This window comes from Leucoraja erinacea, unplaced genomic scaffold (assembly GCF_028641065.1).
Source record: "Leucoraja erinacea ecotype New England unplaced genomic scaffold, Leri_hhj_1 Leri_741S, whole genome shotgun sequence".
Lineage (NCBI taxonomy): Eukaryota > Metazoa > Chordata > Chondrichthyes > Rajiformes > Rajidae > Leucoraja > Leucoraja erinaceus.
The window spans coordinates 865-17,500 of record NW_026576665.1 but is presented as its reverse complement, the minus strand read 5'-3'; the positions used below and the strand labels follow the sequence as shown (position 1 = coordinate 17,500).

Sequence of the window (16,636 nt, the reverse complement as noted above, 5' to 3'; positions counted from 1 at the left end):
AACCCACGGGGAGAACGTGCAAACTCCGTACAGACAGCACGTCTCTGTTGCTGTGAGGCAGCGAGTCTACCCGCTGCTCCACCGTCCCACCACTGGTGTTTGAATGAATGAGTCGAAGGCAGGGCCCAGAATAGTTCGAAACACTTCCTATTCTGAGAACATTCAAAGCAGCCACACCCTAAATGCACACAAAAACACTCCGCACACACAAACATTAAACTGAAGGACAAAGATGGGCCCTGACCCAAAATAGACAATAGGTGCAGGAGTAGAGGCCATTCGGCCCTTCGAGCCAGCACCAGCACCGCCATTCAATGTGATCACGGCTGATCATCCACAATCAGTACCCCGTTCCTGCCTTCTCCCCATCTCCCCTGACTCCGCTATCTTTAAGAGCCCTATCTCACCATCACCTATCCATGTTCTCCAGAGGTCCTGCCTGACCGGCTGAATCTTCAATTTTGTTTAAATTCTTAGAGTGATCCAGCGCGGAAACAGGCCCTTCAGCCCAACTTGCCCACACCGGCCAACATGTCCCCATCTACGCTAGTCCCACCTGCCCGCGTTTACATAGAAACATAGGAAATAGGTGCAGGAGTAGAGGCCACACAGTTCATTGGCTATATTTAAGAGGGAGTTAGATGTGGCCCTTGTGGCTAAAGGGATCAGTGGGTATGGAGAGAAGGCAGGTACATTCGGCCCTTCGAGCCTGCACCGCCATTCAATATGATCATGGCTGATCATCCAACTCAGTATCCCATCCCTGCCTTCTCTCCATACCCCCTGATCCCCTTAGCCACAAGGGCCACATCTAACTCCCTCTTAAATATAGCCTATGAACTGTGTGGCCTCAACTACCTTCTGCGGCAGAGAATTCCACAGATTCACCACTCTCTGTGTGTGAAAAAAAAATGTTTTTCTCATCTCGGTCCTAAAAGATTTCCCCCTTATCCTTAAACTGTGTGTGGGCCCCTTGTTCTGGACTTCCCCAACATCGGGAACAATCTTCCTGCATCTAGCCTGTCCAACCCCTTAAGAATTTTGTAAGTTTCTATAAGATCCCCCCTCAATCTTCTAAATTCAATACAAGCCGAGTCTATCCAGTCTTTCTTCATATGAAAGTCCTGACATCCCAGGATGTTTTTCTCATCTCGGTCCTAAAAGACTTCCTTCCCCCTTATCCTTAAACTGTGACCCTGCGTTTGGTCCATATCCCTCCAAACCTGTCCTATCCATGTACCTGTCTAACTGTTTCTTAAACGTTGGGATAGTCCCAGCCTCAACTACCTCCTCCGGCAGCTCGTTCTATACACCCACCACCCTCTGTGTGAAAAAGTTACCCCTCAGATTCCTATTAAATCTTTTCCCTCTCCCCTCACCTTAAACCTATGTCCTCTGGTCCTCGATTCCCCTACTCTGGGCAAGAGACTCCTCCAAGAAGTCCCAGCCTGCTCAAACTCTGTCTATAGCTCAGGGGACAGATCACGGGGAGAACGTACAAACTCCGTACTACTATCTAAATGGCGTCAAGTTGGGAAAAGGGGAAGTACAACGGGATCTGGGGGTCCTTGTTCATCAGTCTATGAAAGTAACCATGCAGGTACAGCAGGCAGTGAAGAAAGCGAATGGCATGTTGGCCTTTATAACAAGAGGAGTCGAGTATAGGAGCAAAGAGGTCCTTCTGCAGTTGTACAGGGCCCTAGTGAGACCACACCTGGAGTATTGTGTACAGTTTTGGTCCCCTAATTTGAGGAAGGACATTCTTGCTATTGAGGGAGCCCAGCGTAGGTTTACAAGGTTAATTCCCGGGATGGCGGGACTGTCGTATGCTGAGAGAATGGAGCGGCTGGGCTTGTACACTCTGTGGAGTTTAGAAGGATGAGAGGGAATCTCATTGAAACATATAAGATTGTTAAGGGCTTGGACACGCTAGAGGCAGGAAACATGTTCCCGATGTTGGGGGAGTCCAGAACCAGGGGCCACACACACACACAGTTTAAGAATAAGGGGTCGGCCATTTAGAACGGAGACGAGGAAACACTTTTTCTCACAGAGAGTTGTGAGTCTGTGGAATTCTCTGCCTCAGAGGGCGGTGGAGGCCGGTTCTCTGGATGCTTTCAAGAGAGAGCTAGATAGGGCTCTTAAAGATAGCGGAGTCAGGGGAGAAACATAGAAATTAGGTGCAGGAGTAGAGGCCATTCGGCCCTTCAAGCCTGCACCGCCATTCAATATGATCATGGCTGATCATCCAACTCAGTAGCCCGTACCTGCCTTCTCTCCATACCCCCTGATCCCCTTAGCCACAAGGGCCACATCTAACTCCCTCTTAAATATAGCCAATGAACTGTGTGGCCTCAACTACCCTCTGTGGCAGAGAGTTCCAGAGATTCACCGCTCTCTGTGTGAAAAAAGTTCTTCTCATCCCGGTTTTAAAGGATTTCCCCCTTATCCTTAAGCTGTGACCCCTTGTCCTGGACTTCCCCAACATCGGGAACAATCTTCCTGCATCTAGCCTGTCCAACCCCTTAAGAATTTTGTAAGTTTCTATAAGATCCCCTCTCAATCTCCTAAATTCTAGAGAGTATAAACCAAGTCTATCCAGTCTTTCTTCATAAGACAGTCCTGGCATCCCAGGAATCACTCTGGTGAACCGTCTCTGCACTCCCTCTATGGCAATAATGTCCTTCCTCAGATTTGGAGACCAAAACTGTACGCAATACTCCAGGTGTGGTCTCACCAAGACCCTGTACAACTGTAGTAGAACCTCCCTGCTCCTAGACTCAAATCCTCTATGGCAAGAATGTCCTTCCTCAGATTAGGAGACCAAAACTGTACGCAATACTCCAGGTGTGGTCTCACCAAGACCCTGTACAACTGCAGTAGAACCTCCCTGCTCCTATACTCACATCCTCTATGGCAAGAATGTCTTTCCTCAGATTAGGAGACCAAAACTGTACGCAATGCTCCAGGTGTGGTCTCACCAAGACCCTGTACAACTGCAGTAGAACCTCCCTGCTCCTATACTCAAATCCTTTTGCAATGAAAGCTACAAAAGGATTTGAGTATAGCAGAGAAGGCAGGAACGGGGTACTGATTGTGGATGATCAGCCGTGATCACATTGAATGGCGGTGCTGGCTCGAAGGGCCGTAATGGCCTCTACTCCTGCACCTGTCTATTGTCTATTGTCGATTGTCGATTGGCAAGTGCCCGTGGTCGGGATGGAACCCGTGTCTCTGGCGCCGTGACCCGGCTGATTGTCGCTGCTGACGGTTACACAAAAAAGCTGGAGAAACTCAGCGGGTGCAGCAGCATCTATGGAGCGAAGGAAATAGGCAACGTTTCGGGCTGAAACCCTTCTTCAGACTGCTGCTGACCCTGCCGTTTTCCTCTCTCGTGTCCGCCAGGTTTCTGATCGCCGAGCGGTGGAGACAGAGAGACACGTTCCCTGTGAGCGGAGAGGATGAGCGAGCTCGAGCAGCTACGTCAGGAAGCCGAACAGCTAAGGAATCAGATCAGGGTAAGCACAGAGGGGTCGGCTCTGCCCCGAACCACTGCCCCATGGGGGGGGGAGGGGGGCTTGCTTAGAGAGGGGGGGCTGTGGTACATCATCACTGCCATCCCTACACACACTCACTCAGCACCCTGCCCCTGACCTTACACTTTTACACTAGTACACTTGTGACTTTACACTTTACACTAGTACACTTGTGACTTTACACTAGACTACACTTGTGACTTTACACTAGTACACTTGTGACTTTACACTAGAACACTTGTGACTTTACACTAGTACACTTGTGACTTTACACTAGTACACTTGTGACTTTACACTTTACACTAGTACACTTGTGACTTTACACTAGTACACTTGTGACTTTACACTAGTACACTTGTGACTTTACACTAGTACACTTGTGACTTTACACTAGTACACTTGTGACTTTACACTAGTACACGTGTGACTTTACACTTTACACTAGTACACTTGTGACTTTACACTAGTACACTTGTGACTTTACACTTTACACTTGTGACTTTACACTTTACACTAGTACACTTGTGACTTTACACTAGTACACTTGTGGCTATTACACTAGTACACTTGTGACTTTACACTAGTACACTTGTGACTTTACACTAGTATACACTTGTGACTTTACACTAGTACACTTGTGACTTTACACTAGTACACTTGTGGCTATTACACTTTACACTAGTACACTTGTGACTTTACACTAGTACACTTGTGACTTTACACTAGTACACTTGTGACTACACTTTTGCCCTTTACACTAGTACACTTGTGACTTTACACGTTTACACTTTACACTAGAACACTTGTGACTTTACACTAGTACACTTGTGACTTTACACTTTACACTAGTACACTTGTGACTTTACACTAGTACACTTGTGACTTTACACTAGTACACTTGTGGCTATTACACTTTACACTAGTACACTTGTGACTTTACACTAGTACACTTGTGACTTTACACTTTACACTAGTACACTTGTGGCTATTACACTTTACACTAGTACACTTGTGGCTATTACACTTTACACTAGTACACTTGTGGCTATTACACTTTGCACTAGTACACTTGTGACTTTACACTAGTACACTTGTGACTTTACACTTTACACTAGTACACGTGTGACTTTACACTAGTACACTTGTGACTTTACACTTTACACTAGTACACTTGTGACTTTACACTAGTACACTTGTGACTTTACACTTTACACTAGTACACTTGTGACTTTACACTTTACACTAGTACACTTGTGACTTTACACTAGTACACTTGTGACTTTACACTAGTACACTTGTGACTTTACACAAGTACACTTGTGACTTTGCACTAGTACACTTGTGACTTTGCACTAGTACACTTGTGACTTTACACTAGTACACTTGTGACTTTACACTAGTACACTTGTGACTTTACACTAGTACACTTGTGGCTACACTTTACACTAGTACACTTGTGACTTTACACTAGTACACTTGTGACTTTACACTTTACACTAGTACACTTGTGACTACACTTTTGCCCTTTACACTAGTACACTTGTGACTTTACACTTTACACTAGTACACTTGTGACTTTACACTAGTACAATTGTGACTTTACACGTTTTCACTAGCACACTTTACACTTTTAACCTTTACACGAGTACATTTGTGACATTACATTTTACACGAGTACACTTGTGACTTTACTCTTTACACTTGTACACTTGTGACTTCACACTTTTACCCTTTACACTAGGGGGGATCTTATAGAAACTTACAAAATTCTTAAGGGGTTGGACAGGCTAGATGCAGGAAGATTGTTCCCGATGTTGGGGAAGTCCAGAACAAGGGGCCACACACACAGTTTAAGGATAAGGGGGAAATCTTTTAGGACCGAGATGAGAAAAACATTTTTTTTTCACACACAGAGAGTGGTGAATCTGTGGAATTCTCTGCCACAGAGGGTAGTTGAGGCCACAGTTCATTGGCTATATTTAAGAGGGAGTTAGATGTGGCCCTTGTGGCTAAAGGGATCAGGGGGTATGGAGAGAAGGCAGGGGTGGGATACTGAGTTGGATGATCAGCCATGATCATATTGAATGGCGGTGCAGGCTCTAAGGGCCGAATGGCCTCTACTCCTGCACCTATTGTCTATGTTTCTATGAGATCAACGTCGTAACGCTGTCTCTCTCTTTTCTTTATCGCAGGACGCAAGGAAAGCATGCGGGGACTCCACGCTAACCCAGGTGAGTTCCCCAGGTGAACACAGGTGCGTTCCCCAGGTGCGTGTGGGCCTTCGGACCACAGTGGGGCCTTCAAGGCCATGGGAAACATGTTCCCCATGTTGGGGGAGTCCAGAACCAGGGGCCACACACACACACACACACACAGTTTAAGAATAAGGGGTCGGCTATTTAGAACGGAGACGAGGAAACACTTTTTCTCACAGAGAGAGTTGTGAGTCTGTGGAATTCCCTGCCTCAGAGGGCGGTGGAGGCCGGTTCTCTGGATGCTTTCAAGAGATAGGGCTCTTAAAGATAGCGGAGTCAGGGGATATGGGGAGAAGGCAGGAACGGACTTGTACAACTCCAATGTGACCTCTAAGCCCATTGCTCTGACTGATGAAGGGCAATGTGCCAAAAATCTACCCGATCTAGCTTAACGATATCTATATATCACTAAAAGTCTGATCTTGACCGCTTTTGGCTCGCTGTGCTGCGATTTCCGAGAGAACGCCGCCACCTACAGCCGTCATTTTTGGCCACCTCGCTCAGAGCCCCCCTGGACCGGAGGATTTTTCCCATCGACGACAAATCAGAGAGATATTAATGTTTTTTAAAACATTCACCATTCTCTCTGCTGCCCCTGCAGGAGGGAGGGGGAGGGACTATAAAACCAGGAAGTGGAGTGCCTCACTCAGTCTCTACACGATGGAGGAAGCCAGAGGATCACATCTCTCTGAGCTCTGAATAACACTGAACACATGTCTACTCAACTGTGAGTCCCCTTAGTGTGGTTTGAAAATGAAAATATGGCTGGTTTGAAGTAAAAATGCACTGCTAATGGTTGTTTGGGTTGAAGAAATTGGTGGAGAGGTGGAATATTGCGTTGGGGGACCAGCCCGACCAGTGTGAACATGAGCCAATGGGTCCCACTTAGTCTAGTCTTTCTTATGACACGGTGACCAAAACCCTCCCCCTTCCCACTTCTCCCACCAGTCTTACTGTCTCCGACTACATTTCACCGCTGTTCCGCCCCCTCCCCTGAGATCAGTCTGGAGAAGGGTCTCGACCCGAAACGTCGCCCATTCCTTCTCTCCAGAGATGCTGCCCGTCCCGCTGAGTTACTCCGGCTTTTTGTGTGTCCTTTTGTACGGTGGCCGAGTTGCTGCCTCCCGGCACCAGAGACCCGGGTTCGATCCTGACCATGGGCGCTGTCTGTACGGAGTTTGCGAGTTCTCCCCGTGAACTGCGTGGGTTTTTCTGCGGGTACACCGGTTTCCCCCCACACTCCAAAGATAGAAACATAGAAATTAGGTGCAGGAGTAGGCCATTCGGCCCTTCGAGCCAACACCGCCATTCAATGTGATCACGGCTGATCATCCCCAATCAGTACCCCGTTCCTGCCTTCTCCTCATATCCCCTGACTCCGCTATCTTTAAGAGCCCTATCCAGCTCTCTCTTGAAAGTATCCAGAGAACCGGCCTCCACCGCCCTCTGAGGCGGAGAATTCCACAGACTCACAACTCTCTGTGAGAAAAAGTGTTTCCTCGTCTCCGTTCTAAATGGCTTACCCCTTATTCTTAAACTGTGTGTGTGGCCCCTGGTTCTGGACTCCCCCAACATCGGGAACATGTTTCCCGCCTCTAGCGTGTCCAAACCCTTAACAATCTTACGTTTCAACGAGATTCCCTCTCATCCTTCTAAACTCCACAGAGTGTACAAGCCCAGCTGCTCCATTCTCTCAGCATATGACAGTCCCGCCATCCCGGGAATTAACCTGGTGAACCTATGCTGGGCTCCCTCAATAGCAAGAATGTCCTTCCTCAAATTAGGGGACCAAAACTGCACACAATACTCCAGGTGTGGTCTCACTAGTGCTCTGTACAACTGCAGAAGGACCTCTTTGCTCCTATACTCAACTCCTCTTGTTATAAAGGCCAACATGCCATTGGCTTTCTTCACTGCCTGCTGTACCTGCATGCTTACTTTTATAGACTGATGTACAAGGACCCCCAGATCCCCTTTACCCAACTTGACACCATTTAGATAGTATTCAAGATTGCAAGAAAGTCCTTCCTCGAATTAGGGGACCAAAAAGATCTCGGAGAAAACCCACGCAGGTCACGGGGAGAAAACGTGCAAACTCCGTATAGACAGTGCCCGAGGTCGGGATTGAACCGGGGTCTCTGGCGCTGTGAGGCAGCAGCTCTACCCGCTGCGGCAATGTGCCGACCCTTTCATTTGCTTTTATTACGGAACAATGGGGAAGCAGCAACGAGGGTTGCAATTATCGTTTTAAGATCAGCGGGATTGCGAATCACTCAAATGGATGCAATCAGTTAAATCAGTCGACTGTAAACCTTCTAGTAAGTGAGAGACACAGTTTAAGTCGAGTCCAGTGAAGAGAGGGAAAAAAAATAGTTCTCTCGGGAGAGGTTGGTCAGACTTGGACTCCAACATCTGGCTGGCAAACAGGAAGCAAAGAGTAGGAGTAAACGGGTCCTTTTCACAATGGCAGGCAGTGACTAGTGGGGCAGCGCAAGGCTCAGTGCTGGGACCCCAGTGCTATTTACAAGTATATATTAATGATCTGGATGAGGGAATTGAAGGCAATATCTCCAAGTTTTGCGGATGACACTAATTTGGGGGGCAGTGTTAGCTGTGAGGAGGATGCTAGGAGACTGCAAGGTGACTTGGATAGGCTGGGTTGAATGGGCAAATGTTTGGGGGGATGCAGTATAATTTGGATAAATGTGAGGTTATCCATTTTGGTGGCAAAAACAGGAAAGCAGACTATTATCTAAATGGTGGCCTCTGAGGCGGAGAGGTCCTTGTCTGCGGGTGAATTCCACAGACTCACAACTCTCTGTGAGAAAAAGTGTTTCCTCGTCTCCGTTCTAAATGGCTTACCCCCTTATTCTTAAACTGTGTGTGTGTGTGGCCCCTGGTTCTGGACTCCACCAACATCGGGAACATGTTTCCCGCCTCTAGTTAATGTACAAACCTGAAGTTAGACACAAAATTAGCATTCATAGCAAAAGGATTTGAGTATAGGAGCAGGGAGGTTCTACTGCAGTTGTACAGGGTCTTGGTGAGACCACACCTGGAGTATTGCGTACAGTTTTGGTCTCCTAATCTGAGGAAGGACATTATTGCTATAGAGGGAGTACAGAGAAGGTTCACCAGACTGATTCCTGGGATGTCAGGACTTTCATATGAGGAAAGACTGGATAGACTCGGCTTGTACTCGCTAGAATTTAGGAGATCGAGGGGGGATCTTATAGAAACTTACAAAATTCTTAAGTGGTTGGACAGGCTAGATGCAGGAAGATTGTTCCCGATGTTGGGGAAGTCCAGAACAAGGGGCCACACAGTTTAAGGATAAGGGGGAAATCCTTTAAGACCGAGATGAGAAGAACTTTTTTCACACAGAGAGTGGTGAATCTGTGGAACTCTGCCACAGAAGGTAGTTGAGGCCACACAGTTCATTGGCTATATTTAAGAGGGAGTTAGATGTGGCCCTTGTGGCTAAGGGGATCAGGGGGTATGGAGAGAAGGCAGGTACGGGATATTGAGTTGGATGATCAGCCATGATCATATTGAATGGCGGTGCAGGCTCGAAGGGCCGAATGGCCTCTACTCCTGCACCTATTTTCTATGTATCTATGTAAAATGCTGGAGTAACTCAGCGGCCAGGAGATGCATCTTTGGAGAGAAAGAATGGGTGACGTTTCGGGTCGAGACCCTTCTTCAGACCGATGTCAGGTTAGGGGGTGGGACAGGGATCAAATGTAGTCCAGGACAGTGAGACTGGTGGGAGAACTGGGAAGGGGGAGGGGATGGAGAGAGAGGGAAAACATAGAAACATAGAAATTAGGTGCAGGAGTAGAGGCCATTCGGCCCTTCGAGCCTGCACCGCCATTCAATATGATCATGGCTGATCATCCAACTCAGTATCCCGTACCTGCCTTCTCTCCATACCCCCTGATCCCCTTGGCCACAAGGGCCACATCTAACTCCCTCTTAAATATAGCCAATGAACTGGCCTCAACTACCCTCTGTGGCAGAGAGTTCCAGAGATTCACCACTCTCTGTGTGAAAAAAGTTCTCCTCATCTCGGTTTTAAAGGATTTCCCCCTTATCCTTAAGCTGTGACCCCTTGTCCTGGACTTCCCCAACATCGGGAACAATCTTCCTGCATCTAGCCTGTCCACAACCCCTTAAGAATTTTGTAAGTTTCTATAAGATCCCCTCTCAATCTCCTAAATTCTAGAGAGTATCAAACCAAGTCTATCCAGTCTTTCTTCATAAGACAGTCCTGACATCCCAGGAATCAGTCTGGTGAACCTTCTCTGTACTCCCTCTATGGCAATAATGTCCTTCCTCAGATTTGGAGACCAAAACTGTACGCAATACTCCAGGTGTGGTGGTCTCACCAAGACCCTGTACAACTGCAGTAGAACCTCCCTGCTCCTATACTCAAATCCTTTTGCTATGAATGCTAATTTTGTGTCTAACTTCAGGTTTGTACATTAACTAGAGGCAGGAATCAGTCCGGTGAACCTTCTCTGCAGCAAGGGAAAGCAAGGGCTACTTGAAGTTAGAGAAGTCAATGTTTGTATCACTGCCCAAGCGACATAGGAGGTGCTGCTCCTCCATTTTGAGCTAGGCCTCACTCTGACAGTGGAGGAGGCCCAGGACAGAAAGGTCAGTGTGGGATTGGGAGGGGGAGTTGAAGTGCTGATCTCCGAGGATCCTCCAGTGCTTCTACGCAGCGGCGGTGGAAAGCATCTTGTCCGGGAACATTACCATCTGGTTTGGGAATTGCTCTGCCAAGGACAAGAAGGCTCTGCAGAGAGTAGTGCGTTCGGCCGAACAAACGCACTATGGGAACTTCACTCGCCCCCCTGCAGGAACTATACAACAGGAGGTGCAACTCCAGAGCAAACAAAATCATGGGAGACCTCTTCCACCCCTGCAACGGACTGTTCCAGCTGCTACGGTCAGGCAAACGCCTCCGTTGCCATGCGGTGGGGGCGGAGAGGTTGAGAAGGAGTTTCTTCCCAGAGGCAATTCGGACTGTAAACGCCTATCTCACCAGGGACTAACTCTACTGAACGTTTTTCCTTCTATTATTTATTATGTATAAGAATATGTGTGTTATGATTGTGTTTATAGTTTGTTGTTTTGTTGTTTGTCTTTTGCACAAAAGTCCGCGAGCATTGCCACTTTCATTTCACTGCACATCTCGTATGTGTATGTGACAAATAAACTTGACTTGACTTGATCTATACTCAACACACTGACTGATGAAGGCCTACATGCCAAAGGCCTTTTGATGGCCTGTGGCGTTACGTTTAATGAACTGTGGATTCTTGTCGGGGGAGGGAAGTGGGGGGGTGAGAAATGGGTGTTTTTTAACTATTGTGAGCGTTGAGGGGGGTTTTAAAAATCTCCGCTTGGTCTCAGGAGACCAACAAAGAACAGAATGGAGTTGTGTTGCTATGGAGACGGAGCTGGGCCTGGTAGTGCGCGTGTAAAACTACCAGGGAAGGGGAACAAACGCACGCATTTACTCCGAGAGTCCTCGAATATTAAAACCGGGAGAGGCACAAAAACGCTGGAGTAACTCAGCGGGACAGGCAGCGTCTCTGGAGAGAAGGAATGGGTGACGTTTCGGGCCGAGACCCTTCCTCATGAGTTCCCGATTGTTCCCGATGTTAGGGAAGTCCAGGACAAGGGGTCACAGCTTAAGGATAAAGGGGGAAATCCTTTAAAACTGAGATGAGAAGAACTTTTTTTCACACAGAGAGTGGTGAATCTCTGGAACTCTCTGCCACAGAGGGTAGTTGAGGCCACAGTTCATTGGCTATATTTAAGAGGGAGTTGGATGTGGCCCTTGTGGCTAAAGGGATCAGGGGGTATGGAGAGAAGGCAGGTACAGGATACTGAGTTGGATGATCAGCCATGATCATATTGAATGGCGAATGGTGCAGGCTCGAAGGGCCGAAGGGCCTCTACTCCTGCACCTAATTTCTATGTTTCTATCTATTGGCTATATTTAAGAGGGAGTTAGATGTGGCCCTTGTGGCTAAAGGGATCAGGGGGTATAGAGAGAAGGCAGGGATGCGATACTGAGTTGGATGATCAGTTGGATACTGAGTTGGATGATCAATAATTTCTATGTTTCTATGTTTCTATAACAAGAGGAGTCGAGTATAGGAGCTTCTGGAGTTTCTCCAGATTTTTTGGTGTATCCTCCATTCCACAGGAGCTGATCCTGAGTCGATAGGACATTGGAAAATTATCACCAGTACAACGCGTCCACCATTTTGAGAGCCACTTCCTTAACTTCTGTCATAGAAACATAGAAAATAGGTGCAGGAGTCGGCCATTTTGAAAGCCAGCAGCGCCATTCAATACGGTCATGGCTAATCAACCCGAAAACGCCTCCCGTTCATTTCTCTCCAGAGACGCTGCCCGTCCTGCTGAGTTACTCCGGGAGTCTGTCTTCCGTTCAAACCAGCTTCTGCAGTTCCTTCATTCACAAAAAACAGGGATGCAATGCTGGTGTTGTACAAGGCGCTGGTTAGGCTGCATTTGGAGCATTGTGAGCAGTTTTGGGCCCCGTATCATAGAAACATAGAAACATAGAAATAAGGTGTTCCTGACCTTATCTAGTACACTTGATTGTAATCGCGTATCGTTTTTCCGCTGACTGGTTAGCGCGCAACAAAAAGCTTTTCGCTGTACATAGAAACATAGAAACATAGACAATAGGTGCAGGAGTAGAGGCCATTCGGCCCTTCGAGCCTGCACCGCCACTCAATATGATCATGGCTGATCATCCAACTCAGTATCCCATCCCTGCCTTCTCTCCATACCCCCTGATCCCCTTAGCCACAAGGGCCACATCTAACTCCCTCTTAAATATAGCCAATGAACTGTGTGGCCTCAACTACCCTCTGCGGCAGAGAGTTCCAGAGATTCGCCACTCTCTGTGTGAAAAAAGTTCTTCTCATCTCAGTTTTAAAGGATTTCCCCCTTATCCTCAAGCTGTGACCCCTTGTCCTGGACTTCCCCACAACATCGGGAGCAATCTTCCTGCATCTAGCCTGTCCAACCCCTTAAGAATTTTGTAAGTTTCTATAAGATCCCCTCTCAATCTCCTAAATTCTAGAGAGTATAAACCAAGTCTATCCAGTCTTTCTTCATAAGACAGTCCTGACATCCCAGGAATCAGTCTGGTGAACCTTCTCTGCACTCCCTCTATGGCAAGAATGTCTTTCCTCAGATTTGGAGACCAAAACTGTACGCAATACTCCAGGTGTGGTCTCACCAAGACCCTGTACAACTGCAGTAGAACCTCCCTGCTCCTATACTCAAATCCTATCGGAGGAAGGATGTGCCGGCTCTGGGGAGGGTCCAGGGGAGGTTTACAAGAACGATCCCAGGAATGAGTGGGTTAACATACGATGAGCGTTTGTCGGCACTGGGCCTGTACTCGCTGGAGTTTAGAAGGATGAGCGGGGACCTCATTGAAACTCACCGAACAGTGAAAGGCCCGGATCGAGTGGATGTGGAGAGGATGTTTCCACTAGTGGGAGAGTCTAGAGTCTAGGACCAGAGGGCACAGCCTCAGAATTAATGGGCGTTCCTTTAGGAAGGAGATGAGGAGGAACCGCCCTATCTACAGGTGGCTCAGCGGTAGAGTTGCTGCCTCAGACCCAGAGACCCGGGTTCGATCCCGACTACGGGCGCTGTCTGTACGGAGTTTGCACGTTCTCCCCGAGACTTTTCTCCGAGATCTTCGGTTTCCTCCCACACTCCAAAGACGTGCGGGTTTGTAGGTTAATTGGCTTGGTGTGTGTGTGTGTGTGTGTGTGTGTGTGTGTGTGTGGGCAGTGTTAGTGGGGATCGCTGGTCGGCACGGACCTGGTGGGTGTGTGGCCTGTGTGTGTGTGTGTGTCCCCCCCTCTCTCTCTCCCTCTCTCCTCCCTCTCTCTCTCTCTCTCGCTCTCCCCCTCTCTCTCTCTCTCTCTCCTCTCTCTCTCCCTCTCTCTCTCTCTCCCTCCCTCTCTCTCTCTCTCTCCCTCCCTCTCTCTCTCCTCTCTCTCCCTCTCTCCCCCTCTCTCTCCTTCTCCCTCTCTTCCCCCTCCCTCTCCCTCCCTCCCCTCTCTCCCTCCCTCTCCAGCTCACTCCCTCTCCATTCCCTCCTCTCTCTCCCTTTCTCTTGCTCTCTCTCCCCCTCCCCCTCTCTCTCTCCCCCCCTCTCCCCCTCCCCCTCTCTCCTCCCTCTCTCTCCTTCTCCCTCTCTCTCTCCCCCCCCCTCTCCCTCTCTCTCTCCCCTCTCCCTCTCTCCCCCTCTCCCCCTCTCTCTCTCCCCCTCTCCCTCTCTCTCTCTCTCTCTCTCTCTCTCTCCCCTCTCCCCCCCTCTCTCTCTCTCTCCCTCTCTCTCTCTCTCTCCCTCTCTCTCTCTCTCTCTCTCTCTCTCTCCCTCTCTCTCCCCTCTCTCTCCCCCCCTCCCCCTCTCTCTCTCTCTCCCTCTCCCTCTATCTCTCACTCTCCCCCTCTCTCCCTTCCCTCTCTTACCCCCTCTTTCCCTCTCTTTCCCACTCCCCCTCTCTCTCCCCTTCTCTCTCTCCCTCCCCCCCTCTCTCTCTCTATCCTTGCCTGCGACACTCTGTCTATTTCCTGTGCGCTCCCTTTGTCTTCCAGATCACGGCCACCCCCTCGACCCGGTGGGGAGGATCCAGATGCGGACTCGCCGCACGCTGCGCGCTGACACCTGGCCAAGATCTACGATGCACTGGGGCACCGAACCGCCAGGGGCCCCCCCCCGCCGCCCCCCCCCCCCCCCCCCCCCCCCCCCCCCCCCCCCCCGCCGACCGCAGATGCCGCAATCCTGAGCTAAAATGCCGAATCGCGTCGGGGTCACCACTGCAGCGAGTCCAAACTTTGTGATCAAGAGTCAATTTAATTGTCATTTGGACCCCTTGAGGTCCAAACGAAATGCCGTTTCTGCAGCCATACATTACACACAAATAGACCCAAGACACAACATAATTTACATTTTACATAAACATCCATCGCATCGCTGTGATGGAAGGCCAAAAAAACTTATCTCTCCACTGCACTCTCCCCCCCCGATGTCAGAGTCAAAGTCAAAGCCCCCGGCTGGCGATGGCGATTGTCCCGCGGCCATTAAAGCCACGCCGGGTGGTGCAAGGTCGCACACCGGGTCTCGGTGTTAGAGCCCCCGGCGTGCGCTCGCAGAGTCCCGCAGCCATTCCAAGCCGCGCGGGGCGGTGCTGTCAGGCCCCGCTCCAGGAGTTCTTCAACCCCGCAACTCGGGCGGGAGAAGTCGCCGTTGCGGGAGCCCTGAAAAGCGGTCTCCCTCCAGGGACCCGCGGGCTCCCGGTGTCGCCGTCCGCCAGACCCGCAGTTGCAGCCTCCGAATCTCCGGAGGTCGGGCCGCAGCAGCAGCAGCAGCAGCGCTCCACCACCGCTCCACCCGCTCTGGACTCGGCCAGCTCCGCGACGGTGAGGTGAGTCGTCGGCACCAGAGCCCCCGGTCTTCTCCTGTTGGAGGCCGCCCCTCGTTGCAGCCCCAATGCCAACGGAGACCCGACAAAGAAAAGGTCGGGTCTCCAGTGCGGGGAGAGATTTAAAAGTTACCCCCTCCCTCCCACCCCACCCCCACACACACACCCCAACAAAAAATAACAAAAACTACATAGAAACATAGACAAAAAAAATAATAAAAACGCGGACGGGCTGCAGAGGCCGCTGCTGACGAGAGTCGCGCCGCCCACCGGAGTGATCAAATGGTTACTTTATTTGGCGGTCAACAAAAATGCTTGAAAAACCCAGCGGGTAAGGCAGCTCCTCTGACAATTGACAATAGACAATAGGTGCAGGAGTAGAGGCCATTCGGCCCTTCGAGCCAGCATCTCCGTTCAATGTGATCATGGCTGATCATCCCCAATCAGTACCCCGTTTTTGCCTTCTCCCCATATAGAAACATAGAAAATAGGTGCACCTATGACAATTGACAATAGGCAATAGGTGCAGGAGTAGAGGCCATTCGGCCCTTCGAGCCAGCATCACCGTTCAAAGTGATCATGGCTGATCATCCCCAATCAGTATTACCCATATAGAAACATAAAAAATAGGTGCAGGACAAGGCCATTCGGCCCTTCGAGCCTGCACCGCCATTCAATATGATCATGATCTGATCATATCCCCTGACTCCGCTATCTTTAAGAGCCCTATCTAGCTCTCTCTTGAAAGTATCCAGAGAACCGGCCTCCACTGAGGCAGAGAATTCCACAGACTCACAACTCTCTGTGAGAAAAAGTGTGAGGTGAGGTGATGCTGGCTCGAAGGGCTGAATGGCCTCTACTCCTGCACCCATTGTCTAATGAAATGTAAAAACTGTCCCTGTAGTGTGTAGGATATTGTTAGTGTCACTGGTCGGCATGGACTGGGTGTGCTGAAGGGCCTGTTTCCGCGCTGTTTCTCTAACCTAAACTACAAGGAGGGTTCAAACAGGCCTATTGTGATTTTTCCCACTTTGTGTTCAACCCACAGGCTCCTGGTCAGCGCTTCTCAGGATGGAAAGTTAATTATCTGGGACAGCTATACCACAAATAAGGTATGAGTTCAACGAAGGCCTCTTATAATATCTAAAGTAACCAACACACACAATTGGACCCAGATCCAAAATTAATAATACTCGGAATATTAGAATTAAATCAAACATTTAGAATAACACAAAGAAACTTTATTGATTATAGTTTAATAACAGGAAAAAAATTAATATCTAAAATTTTGGAAAGGCCCTACGGCCCCCACAATCAAAATGTGGATTATAGAAATGACAGAGACCTT

The 16,636-nt window shown here is 49.1% G+C and overlaps 1 long non-coding RNA gene across 1 annotated transcript in view; it reads left to right on the top strand.

The window, feature by feature from the left end:
- Nucleotides 1-14,565, top strand: part of LOC129694641 (uncharacterized) — a 69,856-nt gene extending 55,291 nt beyond the window's left edge. Inside the window, exons 3-5 of the long non-coding RNA XR_008723029.1 lie at nucleotides 3,406-3,518; nucleotides 5,729-5,767; nucleotides 14,462-14,565. This is a non-coding gene — a long non-coding RNA (uncharacterized LOC129694641). The remainder of the gene's footprint in view (nucleotides 1-3,405; nucleotides 3,519-5,728; nucleotides 5,768-14,461) is intronic.
- Nucleotides 14,566-16,636: the final 2,071 nt, after the last annotated feature.